Source organism: Lissotriton helveticus, chromosome 3_1 (assembly GCF_964261635.1).
Source record: "Lissotriton helveticus chromosome 3_1, aLisHel1.1, whole genome shotgun sequence".
In the NCBI taxonomy this organism is placed as follows: domain Eukaryota; kingdom Metazoa; phylum Chordata; class Amphibia; order Caudata; family Salamandridae; genus Lissotriton; species Lissotriton helveticus.
In genome coordinates this window covers 1,392,395,609-1,392,408,808 of record NC_136061.1, presented here as the reverse complement: position 1 = coordinate 1,392,408,808, position 13,200 = coordinate 1,392,395,609, and the positions used below count along the sequence as shown (strand labels likewise).

The 13,200-nt window shown below is 45.8% G+C and overlaps 1 long non-coding RNA gene across 1 annotated transcript in view; it reads left to right on the top strand.

Moving 5' to 3' along the window:
- Positions 1–11,563, top strand: part of LOC144824983 (uncharacterized) — a 37,439-nt gene extending 25,876 nt beyond the window's left edge. The window contains exons 2-3 of the long non-coding RNA XR_013609223.1: positions 9,480–9,512; positions 11,531–11,563. This is a non-coding gene — a long non-coding RNA (uncharacterized LOC144824983). The remainder of the gene's footprint in view (positions 1–9,479; positions 9,513–11,530) is intronic.
- The last annotated feature ends 1,637 nt before the right edge of the window (positions 11,564–13,200 follow it).

Below are 13,200 nucleotides of genomic sequence, written 5' to 3'. Positions count from 1 at the left end.
CCCTCTATACGTAATGTTATTTTGTATATTTTGTGAGGTTTGCTAACTCTGGTGTCTGCAGTTTCCACTTGAAGATATTCATTCGTGTCCACTGTCTCCAGATGATTCATAAGGACTTTGCGAGCTATGCTCACTTATGCTGCGCTGTCTAGCATTGTCTGAGCCCATTCTCCGTTTTTCAGTTGTGTCCTCAGTATTCTCGGCATTGTTAACTACCTTGATACTGGCTACCTTCTTTTTTGGAAATTGTAATTTCTTTTTTAGCTGAGCAGGTTCCTTGTCTTTGGACTTGGCGTGCTCTTCTCTTTGTTGTGATCGTCCTCTTCTTTCCGATTTCTGCGAGGAAGTCTGAAAAGATTGAGAGGGACGTGTATCAATGTCTTGATATCTATCAGGCTTTTTTATATTATCCCTATTTCTAAGGTTATATCTTTTCCCAGAGGGGTCACTCTGGGGTGACCTGTGTCTTTGGTTCGGAGATTTTTCTCTTCGCCTTGGAGACCTGCCTCTGGACTGGAATTTCTTTTCTTTAGGATTGGATTGTTTGTTTCCATCCCAGCTCTTTTTCTGTGATGTTGAATTATTATTAAAAAATATTTTTTCAGGACTTTCAATCAGTTGTGGTTTTACTGGTATTCCACCTAAACTATCTCTACCTAGTTCCTCATAGGATTTTTCTATGATTCTGGCAATTTCAGCTGGTTGGTCTGCTATATCTGTCTCCTTTAACCTCTGGCGGATCGCCACGTTTGCTGCTTCTCCCTTTATGTTGGCTAATAATATAGCTGAGACCTGCTTGAAGTCTTTTAGTAATTTCATACCAAGAGTTAAAGCGGGTTCTGGACCATATTCGTCTTGAATTTGTTTTAGCACATCTGGTATTACCGAAATGGATGGAACACCGTGCGTTTTTGTGTAAATGGAAGCAAAGACTGTACCCCAAGTGTCACAGTCCTCAATGTGTGGTGCGATTCCCATTGGAAGACAGATAGTCAGAATCCTGTGTTTTTCTAACGGGGTGGTGTCAGGAAACACCGCCTCTATTTGGGTTATTTTCTGTGCCAACCAGAATGGTATTTGTTCCCGTTTAGCTGGTACTTTACCTAGGCAGGACTGTATGTTCTGTGGTGTAATTTTATTTGTGTTCCCCTGGTGAGGGGTCAGCTGTGGAATTTTAATTGCTGGCTGAATTGTAGAAGTCCGCATCACATACTGGACTAATTGTCTATGTATTTTTATTAATTGTTTTAGCTGTGTTAAAAGGTTTGCTGCAGACATCCCGTCGATGTCTGGATGTGGTGTGTATCCGGCTAGGACCGGCCACGTTGCTCCTGGTCTACCTAAGGGACCGAGCCTGGTGATGTGATTATTATGTTTTAGGGCGCCATCAAATAAGAGCAGGTGCTCTTGAAATTTGAGTGGTACTTCCACCTCCTCGAAAGGAGTGTACGTTTCAGGGGGTTCCTCTATTTTGTAATAGTGGAAGTACTTTGTTACAGCATTTGCTGCAGGAAAATTTATCCATGAATAGTATACCTCTGTCTGCCGATATTCGTGTGCCTCAATTACGAATATGACTGTACCACCTCTAGGTGTCAGTCCATTTTCTATAAGTTTTAAAGTTATAGATTTCCTTTTAATGACCGGGATGAGTATTATATCCGGGTCTGCGTCTTGCAGTGCAGTATCAGCTGCTGCGAGTTCAGTTGCTAATCTAACTGCCTCTCTTTCATCATCACTGTCTACCATTTTACCGACAGGATGGTTACTTTGTTTGTTTGCAGATCAGGTTTCTTATGGAAACAAAGATTAGATGCACAATATTTTGGAACGGTTTATCCTTCAACGTTGACTAAACCAAGTACCATACATAGGAGTTTCCTCCTGCGAGGTTTGGCGGATATTACCTTTCACCCACTCCAGACGTCTTTGGAGTATTATGGGAAAAAGGGGTCTGAGTGAGAAAGCACGACTGAGTTACTTTAAATGTCTTACGTTAGTTTTATCGCCCTTTCCAAACGCGTTGGGCGCCATGTAGTGTAGTTCCTATTATCCCAATAGGCTCTGCGCATTGGAATAATACCTTCAATAGTATAGGCCTAGACCAGACGTTAACTAGGTCTACTACTGTCGATATTAGACTTAAAGTTTTGGGTTTGCCAGCTAGCTCAGAGTTCACTAGAAACTTTCTCGAATGTTCAGGAAGGAATAAACTTCCCTGATTAGACAAGAAGGGATTTAGTTTCTGACAACCATAGAACATGACAACTTTGCTCTCCCCTAATCAAGAGTGTATCTCGAGAGTCGTGTGAACAAAAGGCAATTTATTTTACTTAGTCAGTACGTGCATTCTTAGTCTCATCAGATTGTAGAGAAAATGAAGAGACGGGCGTGTTCAATAAAAGATGTTATTTATTGATCAGTCTCTTTTCTCGTACAAGAGAAATGGATCGATATTATTGCAATACTTATAGTTAAGTAAAGTGCATACATTAAAAGCAGAAGTATAAAATAATACTGTAAAAACATTGATATGGTTTCTAAGCCATATGAAGGTTTAAAATGAATAAAATATATTACATACACATATACATTTGACTAAACGTACTCAACTGGTGTTTCTAGATACGCCTACCCCGTGTACCTGACCTGAGCCTAATACGTGGGCGGGAATAGAAAGTTACAGTTTAAGTTAAGTTTGTTTTTGCCAAGTGACTGACTAAAGAATTCTCTGTGAGGGGTTATTCAGTTCTGTACCTGGAAGTTAGGATGAATGAGGGATGGTATCTCTCTCTCTGCTCTCGATATTCCAGGCTGCCTGCGAGGGCTACCCGGAAACGCCGGTGCTGGATTTCTCGGCAGGAGAAAGCAGCGCGTCTCGTTCTCAGCGCGTCAGGAAGGCGGGGCTGTGCCAGCGGGGTCTGCTCTGCTCTGGGCTTCGGCAAGTCTGGCTGCTCCGTCCTCGTCACCACCGCGTGTATTTGCATAGGGCAATATCGGTAATATTTATACCTTTAAGGTGCCGAGATTGACGTAAGGATGGACATAGATACGTCAATAAGGATGTCATACGACCAGGTCGTTAGCACATTCTTTTGCTGAAGTTCTTGGTGAAATCAAAACAATGGCCGCAGGGGTTTTTCCCAGGTTGTCATAGGTTTGATTTGTTATGAGAACTCCGTATGCCTTATCAGGGGCTGGAGGAATATCGCTTGTCTAATTAGATCGCAAGCGTTATGACCTAATCAGATAACACATTCCTGTGCCGTAGTGTGGCTTCGTCAGATAACGGTATCTGCATCATAGGGGTTTGCTGCCTCATGGGCTGACTGCTAGTAAACTTGTTGGTTTGTTAACCAGAATAGGGTCAGGAATAGGGGGATCGATTCAGAACCTATAGGAATACATCAAAACACTGAACCTCTTCCACCACGCTGGGCTGGAAGACACCTCAGACACTCCTTTTGGAATCACTCCATCCCCTATGCCTCTCTCCTCCCAGAACATTACCAACTCCAAAATGATGTCTCTCAACAGACCACAGAAATCAAAAGCAGGCTCCACTGTCTGCAGACGTTCTTGGGAAAAGTTTAACACACGGAACTTAGGTATCTGAACAAAACAAGAGTACACAAGCATTCAGCAAGCTCCCCATCCAGAGAACTCACAAACACGTCCAGTGCCACACACCATTCATCCACACACACCCCTTCCCAAACTGGTAAGGCAGTTTCTACCACCCCATACTTCTCAACCTGACCACACTTGACACAGGTACCATTACTCCAGGACAGGGACGGGGGACACACGCACTGGACACACTTATGCTGCCACCACTGGATCCCACCCTTCTTGTGAATCCAGAAAACACACTGCACTTAGGGGGATGATCTACCCTCCCGAGCTAGGGACACCTACTCAAAGTGCACAAGAAACACATTTCCACAGAAATGACATTTTCAGCAAACTTAAAACAATAATCCCCAAAATGTGGTTATCTAAAATGTAGAGTTTTGTAGTGCAGCCAGTTGCCACTTTGGTACAACGCAAACACAAATCCTTATCCTCACCGCTGCGGCCAATGTTGAAAATGGGATCCCTGGCTGGCCAGGGCTTTCGCCAAAGTCAGTCAGAGACCACCACTCCCAAGTCAGGGCAAGAGAGTTACACGCCAAGATAACCCCTGCTCACCCTCTAGGTAACGTGGCGCGAGCAGCAAGGCTAAACTCGGAGGCGATGTGAGTTAAGTATTTGCGCACGCACCCTAGCAACAACACCCAGGACCCACCACAAAGGAAACTCCACACAAGGTTATATAAAAATAGCCTTTGTATTACACCAAAACACATTAGATAAAACACACACTTTACAATGTGTCAGAGGCACGGGCAGAATTCACAGGGGATATTTACAAGACAGGGCCACCTGGACCACTGTCAGGAATCAGCACTTTTAGAACTAGCAATACAATACTTGTAGGCCTAGAACTTAGAACATAGAGCCTATCGGACAGTACCTTCCGTCCTGGTTGCGCAGGATAATGCGAGTGATCTCCTTAGTAGGCTTTAGCGGGCGACCGGCGAGCTACAAGCGTTTCTCTGGGGCGACCAATGTGTGCGGCTCAGAAGAGGAGGGGGAGGCAGGATCGGGCGGCCCAGCGAAGCGGCGCGGCTCAGGGGAGAGCGGCGCAGCTCGAGGCTTGGACGGGCGGCCGGCACGAGCTGTCGAGGGGAGTGAGCGAGACACACTTCAGCGAGGCCCCAGGGGCCCAGGGAGATCAGACAAGTCCCAGCAATTTGTCAGGGAAGGCACAATAGAGTCCACTGGTCCTGGGACTCTGGTCAGGGGGCGAGCTCAGTATCAAGCCCTTGGAATATCACTTAGACCATAACAGAAAATCACTGTAGCACAATATAAAAATAGAGCACACAACCAGTAACTACTGGTAACCAGGACCTCACTAGCACCACCTGTACTAGAAAGAAAACAACCACCTAACTATCACAATACCTGTAGGGGTGTAAGAACATAACACATGATGCAATGCATACATTCAGAGGTGTAAGGAAGGAGGCACCTGACGCATTATCAACACATTCAGAGGTGCAGCGCAGGAGAACACATGATGAATAATCTACCCATTCAGAGGTGTAAGAGAAACACATGACGCATCAACACACGTTCAGCGGTGTAAGGAACAAGGCGCATGATGCATCAACACATTCAGAGGTGCAGAACACAGGGTGCGCAAAACATACTACACATTGTACATTTCCCAACACCCAAAAGCAATAGGACATAGATCATAACAGCATCTAAACCTCAGTTAGCGCATAAATCACCTTTAGCGCAGAACTCACAAAGTCCAGCTGGCACTAAGTGCTGCGCAGCTGGGAAAAGGCCAGGGATGAAGGAGTGCGTCTCACTCATAAGTCCATAGAACATATGTCCCTAGGAAGGAAAACCTAAACGGTGCAGCTGCCCACTACTTGCTGGGCAGCTGGAAAACAAATCTGCGCCAGGGGCCCTCACTGGCCCCTCAGGAACAAAACTGCATCAACTGTGGGAGCCCTCTAGGCTCTAGATCATCACTTGCCCATTGTTGGAGCCCCCTAGGCTCTGAAAGGAACAAGAATGCGCAGGATGGGGGGGCCCTCTGGCTCCTGAGAGAAATCAATGTCCCCATCGTTGGAGCCACGGGGCTCAGCACGGGCTCCTCGGGCCCTTTAACTTGATACCGTGCCCTGGGGAAACGTTGGGGCGGCCCTCTACTATCCGGTGCCGCCCTGAAGGCACCTCTCACATTGCGGGGCTCACGGACCCGAAGAAAACGCTATGCCCCCACCGAGCCCTCTAGGCTCAAAGAACAACTACTGTGGGCCGTGGGAGCGGCCCTCTGCCAAGCGGGGCCGCTCAGCGTTGCGAGGGAATCCCTCGCGCACTCTCACCACCCCCCCGCCCCCCGGGGCAGCTCTACTCACCGGCTGCTCTCCGGAGGCGGCGGGGGACACAGTCTTCTGGCAGCAGTCTGCCGGGGCTCTCCCTCGCTCACGGGGGCCTCGGCGGACATCTTCTGGCAGAGAGCGGGGCGCTCCCTCACCTCATGGGAGCCCCGCCCGCTCCTTCTCTCGTCTTCACCCGGTCCCCCATCTCGGGACCGGGACTCAAGGGGGAGCTGCAAGGCTCCGGACCAAACTCCTCTTTCTGGCGGCGCTGGCCAATCACAGCGCGGCAGCGGGCGGGACTTCCTCCGGCAAACCGGAAGTCCCGCCCCGCGTCAGGCACCGTAGTGCCTGACTTCCTGTTTTGCGGCGCGAGGGCCGCGGCGGTGAATCTCGGGGGCATTAAAGAGGGGTGGGCACCCTCGAGATTAAGATAAAACATAAAAGCGAGGTGGGCACTCGCTAATAGACACATAAAAAGGGGTGGCACCCTTATATAAAAAATAAAGTGCAACGAAGCACTCTGGGGAACAAAAAGGGCAGGAGCGCTTCCCTCCGAGGGAAACCGACAGCGCTCTGCCCAGGCAGGCAAATTAAAGCGCTCACGGGGTGCTAGGGACGGCCACAGCCCTTGGGCAAGGACAACGGCACAGCAGAAGGTCCTGGGCATCAGGAGGGGCATGCAGGGCCCAGGGGCCAGCGCACAGGGCAGGAGACAGCCCCCATGGCGGTCCCTCCTGGGCCCCACCAGCAGCAGCCCCCTCCTATCAGGATCCTGGAAGAGAACAACCTCTGTGGGGACACAGCCCCACTTTTTATACACCACATTCCTTTGTTCTAGCACAGGGTGAGGGGAGAAACCAGTCGCAGCTGGTTGGTGAGCACTCTTGATGGGCCCAATCACCCTTTTCATTCACTGGCAGGACTAGGGTCATCAGTCACACCACAGGGGGACGGAGCCAGCATTGTCTGGGGAAAACCCAGCCTCATTCAGGACACAGGTACACTCCTCCCCAGCCATCAGCATACTAATCTCCCACTCAGCACCGGGCAGACCCATCCAGACTTCCTGGAGCCTGGCATGCCAGCCAGCTCCAGCCAATCACGCTCCAGCACCCTCACTGCACACATACATCAAGGTCTAGAAGTAGCACTTCCCCACTAGACACATACATGCCGCATACACCATCTCGCAGCATTCATTCTCACAAGTTCACACATACCAAACACGAGCCTGCACTCCCCACGCATCAGGAACTACCAGGGACACATACATTCCCCATGCATTCCTATGGGAGGGCAGGCCTATCTCACTCCATGCACTCACAGTGCGCACACACTTTACACTGCGCCACAGTGTCAAAGTGCGCAAAGACCAGAAATCACTATAATTCAAGGCAAAAAGTTCAGGGGTGAACATGCCAGACGGGCCAAGTCCAACATATATGTATATAACATAGGGAAAGTACTGGCAGGCCTAGAGGCCTCTATGGCAATTAACAGGAAATTACCATTATCAGTAGGTTAGCAGTCGCCAGGATGGTCTCCCTGCTTCATTGCCTATATGTTCTGCAGAACATGCAGTGCCCCATAGGCCACTTGACATTTAAAAAGGTAGAAAATCTCTTGATTGACCTGGTCTGGGCTGGTAGGTGTAGCTGGTTGGGTATGCGGTCCTCAAGCTGGACATGGAGGAAGGAGGGTTGGGCTTACTGGATAGTGAATTGTACTATTTGGCTTCACAGTTACACCATGCCTCACAATGATGAGCAGATATCTCTAACAGAGAAAGGAGGTTATTGGTGGGCACAAAGGGTGTGGATTAGCTGCTTCTCTGTCTCATAGAAAGGGCTTGGTTACATAAATATTACCCATGTATTTTGAGGCAGACAGCTTGGACATGGGAGTTGGTGATTAGACTGGTACTGTGCTGTTACCTGTTTTCTACACAGTTGCCGCTGTGGTGGTTGAAGCCATTTCTGCAGGTCAAATAGGTTATTCTGCTGGCGGCATGGATTGCGGAAGGTTGTAAAACTTTGGGGGACATGTACCATGGGGAGAGGTGCATTGCATTCACGGAGGAACCGAAGCCGTTTGGAGTGTCCCGAGTTTTTTTTTAAAGGTTTGCCAAAATTACCAAGACGTCTAGTGACATCTGAACTGCTTTTCCATAGACCCCAGTAGCTTCAGTAGTGCTAGAGGTGTTGATGGATATGAGGTCTGCACAGGGCTGGTCTACAGGCTATATGAAGTTTTAAAGTGGGATACGCCAGATATGCTGATGGTCACAAGACTGTGCTGGGATGTTGACTTGGAGGTACCCTTGGCAGACAAGGACTGGATGAATTTTTGTGCATTAGTGAGGGGAGTCTTCTTCAATGCAGGCTTCGAACTGGCACACTTCTTACATTGAGCTTATGTTTTGCCGAAAAGGTTGTGGGTAGATATATAACTTGGTACGGATCTTGCCCCAGTTCTGGAGCTGCTGAGGCAAATTTCTTGTATATGCCTGGGGTGTATGGGGATGACGGTATATTGGAGCATGGTTACACATTGACTCCGAGAGGTGAGTGATGTACATATAGATCTTATGTTCTGACACTGTTTGTTACAACTATTACCAAGTCTGACTGTGATCAAAGTGCAAGACAAATTTGCATTGCTGGGTCTTGTGCTGGCCAATCAAAGAATAGCCATCCTATGGCTGTCTGCTGGGGGCATACATATGACCAGTGAAGTAGAGTCGTGAATGAGTGGGCTCTGCCAGAGGAACGGCGGATGCTTGAGGTTCAGACGGATGATAAGGTGCAGGAGGCCTGTTTGGAGAGGACGGAAATGTTGCACAAGTTGATGGCTCTGGTCAAAGAGGTGGGCTTGGATACCGACTCAGATACAAGATCTCACCTTCAGCAGGCCCATCGGCACTCTGTCCCTGAGTAACCAGTATTGGGTAGGGAAATCTGCTGTAAACCCAGTTGAGGGGAGGTGGGCATTGGGAGGTGCACATGTCTGTTTAGGATCTGGAAATTGTACTGTATTGAACGCCATACTACCTGACATTTTGTAATGCGATTGCTCTATTTGAAAATCTTGGAATAAACATTGAAAAACAAAAAGTATAGCATAAATTCAAATCTCTTAGTCCTGTTGCATTGGCAATATTCTGTTGTTTTCTCAATATTTGTCACTTCAGTTTCCGCAACGTCACATCTTTTCCACCTCAAACTATAATGACTATCTCTCTTATTTTGCCACAAGTTTCGTACAAGGTTAAACACACCTTCCACTCCTTTTACTCTGATCAATACTTTCAATATGTCTGTGCCTGCTGCTCTCTAAACATGATTACTTTATAATCATACTTTTGTATCTGTAGTATTCATTGGATGTGGATTGCTATTCGGTATTAATACTCATATCAACACAAAAATCGGTCAGAATTTAGGAGATAAGTTGAAGTGGGTATTAAAGTATAGCATTTGAAATATATGTTTTCATTGTATGACTATACTTTCTGACTTTCTTTTCTCTTTTTAGAAAACCATTGTGAAGGACAAACCTAATCCAGAAGTAAGTAATTTTAAACAACATATACTATTGTATTGCATGATTTGGTCGTAAATGTATGATGCGTACCACCACCTATGTGCGGCGCTGAAGTGCTTACCCACATTGAAAGCAAGCCATATTGTATGGGGTGCACGGTTCGGAGAGTTTTGTTTTTATTTTATGCCTGTATTGGAAGTGTTGTCTTGTCATGTGGGATGACCACTGAACTACACTTATTGTGTTATGTGATCTAGCCCTTGGTGGTATGATGGGTGGGGGCATGTGAGAGAGAGAAAGAGAGAGACAAGCAATTGATAATTACTATAATTAGTCTCCAGCTTAGCCTCAGTGGTAGTAGGAATTTGTGTGACTATACACAAAAATGTGGGGTTGCCATACAAGGTCCAGTGATCCTTACATCAAACTGCACCAGGCAGAGATGCTGTGGAAAGAGTAGTAGTATAAAAATAGGCAAGACGGAGAAAATGTGACAAAAGCAGCAGCCATGCATTGTTTTTGTTTATTTTATACAGTATACTGCTTATTAAATACAATACTTGGAGGACGTGGGCTGTGGAAGAGAACCCAAAGAAAAGATCTCGCCTTGTGGAATTTTTTTTACAATTTGCCAAAATGACCAAGACGCCCAATGACATCTGTACTGATTTTCCATAGACCCCAGTAGCTTCAGTAATGCTGGAGATGTTGTTGAATGTGAGATCTGCTCTGTGCTGGTCTACAGACTAAATGATGCATTGAATTGGGATACGCCGGATAAGCTGATGGTCACAAGACTGTGCTAGGATGGAGACTCTCTATGATCCCTCGGCAGCCAGTGACTGGATGAAGGCGTGTGCGTTAGTGAGGGGAGTCTCCTGCGATGCAGGCTTCAGACTGGCACACTTCTTACATTGAGCTTATGTTTTTCCGAAAAGGTTGTGGGTAGATATATAACTAGGTCCGGATCTTGCCCCAGGTGTGGAGCTGCTGAGGCAAACTTCTTGTATATGCCTGGGGTGTATGGGGATGACGGTATATTGGAGCATGGTTACACATAGACTCCGAGAGGTGAGTGATGTACATATAGATCTTACGGTCTGCCACTGTTTGTTACAACTATTACCAAGTCTGACTATGATCAAAGTGCATGACAAATTTGCATTGCTGTGTCTTGTGCTGGCCAATCAAAGAATAGCCATCCTATGGATGTCTGCTGGGGGCATACATATTACCAATGAAGTAGAGACGTGGATGAGTGGGTTCTGGCAGAGGAACGGCGGATGCTTGAGGTCCAGATGGATGATAAGGTGCAGGAGGCCTGTTTTGAGAGGACGGAAATGTTGCACAAGTTGATGGCTCCGGTCAAAGAGGTGGGCTTGGATACCGACTCAGATACAAGTTCTCACCTTTAGCAGGCCCATCGGCACTCTGTCCCTGAGTAACCAGTATTGGGTAGGGAAATCTGCTGTAAACCCAGTTGAGGGGAGGGGGGCATTGGGAGGTGCACATGTCTGTTTAGGATCTGGAAAATGTACTGTATTGAATGTCATACTACCTGACATTTTGTAATGCGATTGCTCTATTTGAAAATCTTGGAATATACATTGAAAAACAAAAAGTATAGCATAAATTCAAATGTCTTAGTCCTGTTGCATTGGCAATATTCTGTTGTTTTCTCAATATTTGTCACCACAGTTTCTGCAACGTCACATCTTTCCCCCCTCAAACTATTATGATTATCTCTCCTATTTTGCCACAAGTTTCATACAATGTTAAACACACCTTCCACTCCTTTTACTCTGATCAATACTTTCAATATGTCTGTGCCTGCTGCTCTCTAAACATGATTACTTTATAATCATACTTTTGTATCTGTAGTACTCATTGGATGTGGATTGCTATTCGGTATTAATACTCATATCAACACAAAAATCTGTCAGAATTTAGGAGATAAGTTGAATTGGGTATTAAAATATAGCATTTGAAATATATGTTTTCATTGTATGACTATCATTTCTGACTTTCTTTTCTCTTTTTAGAAAACCATTGTGAAGGACACATCTAATCCAGAAGTAAGTAATTTTAAACAACATATACTATTGTATTGCATGATTTGGTCGTAAATGTATGATGCGTACTACCACCTATGTGCTGCACTGAAGTGCTTACCCACATTGAAAGCAAGCCATATTGTATGGGGTGCACGGTTCGGAGAGTTTTGTTTTTGTTTTATGCCTATATTGGAAGTGTTGTCATGTCATGTGGGATGACCACTGAACTACAATTATTGTGTTATGTCATCTAGCGCTTGGTGGTATGATGGGTGGGGGCATGTGAGAGAGAGAAAGAGAGAGACAAGCAATTGATAATTACATACTTACTCTCCAGCTTAGCCTCAGTGGTAGTATGAATTTGTGTGACTATACACAAAAATGGGGGGTTGCCATACAAGGTCCAGTGATCCTTACATCAAAATGCACCAGGCAGAGATGCTTTGGAAAGAGTAGTAGTATAACAAATAGGCAAGACTGGGAAAAGGTGACAAAAGCAGCAGCCATGCATTGTTTTTGTTTATTTTATACAGTGTACTGCTTATTAAATACAATCCTTGGAGGACGTGGGCTGTGGAAAAGAACCCAAAGGAAACACCACCATTTTGACTATATTTATTTGCAACCCTGTGTGATTTCCACAGTCCTAAATAACGGCAAATAGTATTGGCAACGAGCTCTAATGGGCATTGACATATATCAAAGTATACTTTGCATATAATGATACTATATGGAGCATGTCTGTCACTCAGATCCCAAAGAACTCCAGAACCTTGTGCAGAGGTATTGCAAACGGCTCCTTTGTGACTTCAAAGAGGAGAGGCCCTTTCAAAGGGGCAAGTAGGTAGAACCATGTTACTCAGTCTCACCAGGGCTGTGAGCATAGTATGTAAGAGACCCAACCAACCCATAAACCTGAGTCCAAATCCCATACACTGCGATACTCCAAACATGTTATTCCAATTGACTGTGTCAAAGGTTTTCTCTATATCTAGTGCCACCATTGCCCCACCACTTCCATAAGCCGTCCATTCCTAGTGACTTAGACTGTGGGAGCTCTTTACGGGATTTAAGTAGTTCTTTCTGTGTAATATCTGCTACCAGTATGTTTAACAGAACAATCTCTAATCTTGAAAGTTGCACTTAGCTTAGGAATTCCTCTATGTCAATGCTATTATGCAACTGGGAATAGTGTCAGAGTCTTGGGAAAGAAGCATTCTTTGTTCGTACCAGGCCAATATTCTGCCACTTTTGCCTCCCTCTTTGAGTAATCTTGGTCTATATTCCCTTAATGTGAGTGAATGCAGAGTCCTCCACTTATCAGCGAGTATTCAATCAGCTTATGATTACAGTAAAAATAACATTTATGATACAGCAGTACATTAACAAACCAGCACTACCTCCACCTTATGATCTCTATATTCACATTTATTACGTTTGGGGATATAAGGAAGAGCAATAATCCTCCTAACCATAAAGGTCCAAAGCATCTAAGCCCATACAATATAAATGATCACATTTTAACTTTGAATCATGATGCATAGGGCGTCTGTGGAGTCCTTTACGCAAAAGTGTACCTGATTTGTCAGCAAGTACTTACAGGCTTCATTCTTTTGCAACACTTGGTTCTGAGGACGCTCTTGTGGTCTTAATGTGCC